The 1,037-nt window shown below is 33.8% G+C and overlaps 1 protein-coding gene across 1 annotated transcript in view; it reads left to right on the top strand.

Moving 5' to 3' along the window:
• LOC119585848 (maestro heat-like repeat-containing protein family member 1) overlaps positions 1–1,037 on the top strand; it is a gene marked incomplete in the record, with an annotated part of 26,167 nt that overhangs the window by 17,776 nt on the left and 7,354 nt on the right.

Genomic DNA, 1,037 nt, shown 5'->3' with positions numbered 1-1,037 from the left:
GAAGAAAGTAGATAGAAAAATATAAAACCAAATAAACAGGAATATGAAATACATTCACATTGCAGATTTTCTCGGACAAATATGTTTATAGGCTTAATTTTCATTAGTCAGATTAATGATTTGACCAAGAATTTGGAAGAAAATAGGAAAAAACTAGCTGCCTGCTTAGACAGTACTAACTTTGTCACAAAGCAGCTTCTGAACCAACTTATTTTTGCTTATTTGATACTTCAGACACCTTGAAAAGACGCACCCAAGTACATTGCAACCGTGTGGAAAATTTAACTTATTAATATTTACATTTTTGTCGACAGGTATAGTGGCACTTGTGAAATTTGACACACTCATCGTTTTGATACAAATTTCAAGTCGATATGTACAAGAGTTGATCATTTTTTATATATTTTTATATTTGGAAGATGTATATGTTTGGACAAAACTCTTGGTAAACATTAAGAGTGAGATTTTTAAGGGTTTTCTCGGAAAACTTTTTTGAGAAAGAGCTAAATGTGACGGAAAATTGTTTATCGTTTCAGTAACAGTAACTTATTATTTGTTAATTTCTTCCACCAGATGCTTTGTTTTTTTCAGTGTTTCATGCATGCTGCCTAGCTTACCTGTTCGATACCAGATTCCAAAGTGAAATGGTGATTTTGTTTTTTAAATTAGACAAATAAAAAGAAGGTAGATGGGGGAAAAAATCCAAGAAAAGAGTAAAAGAAAATGTAGCGCAGACTGATGGCCTGTCCACACTGGCAGTGAATTGGTGATGGTGGGCTTAAGTCAGAGGTTTTGTAACCTTTTTCCCTCGAACCTTGCTATTCAATTGGTTTCTGAATGACAGTACATGAAAAAAAAAAATAAATAAAAAGACCTTACTCAATTTACTCTTAAGAATGTTTGTGCAATGAGGATTTAGCTTACTCCCTGTCCCACATACCCTCACTTGCTAGCTGTTAGTGTGGATGCAGCTTGAGACTTCATGATGGAAAAACCTGGTTTCTTGTATCAGTCTTTGTTTTAATTCAGTGCTGCTA

This window comes from Penaeus monodon, chromosome 20 (assembly GCF_015228065.2).
Source record: "Penaeus monodon isolate SGIC_2016 chromosome 20, NSTDA_Pmon_1, whole genome shotgun sequence".
Classification (NCBI taxonomy): Eukaryota; Metazoa; Arthropoda; class Malacostraca; order Decapoda; family Penaeidae; genus Penaeus; species Penaeus monodon.
The sequence above is the reverse complement of the archived record's forward strand: the minus strand, read 5'-3'. Positions and strand labels throughout refer to the sequence as shown.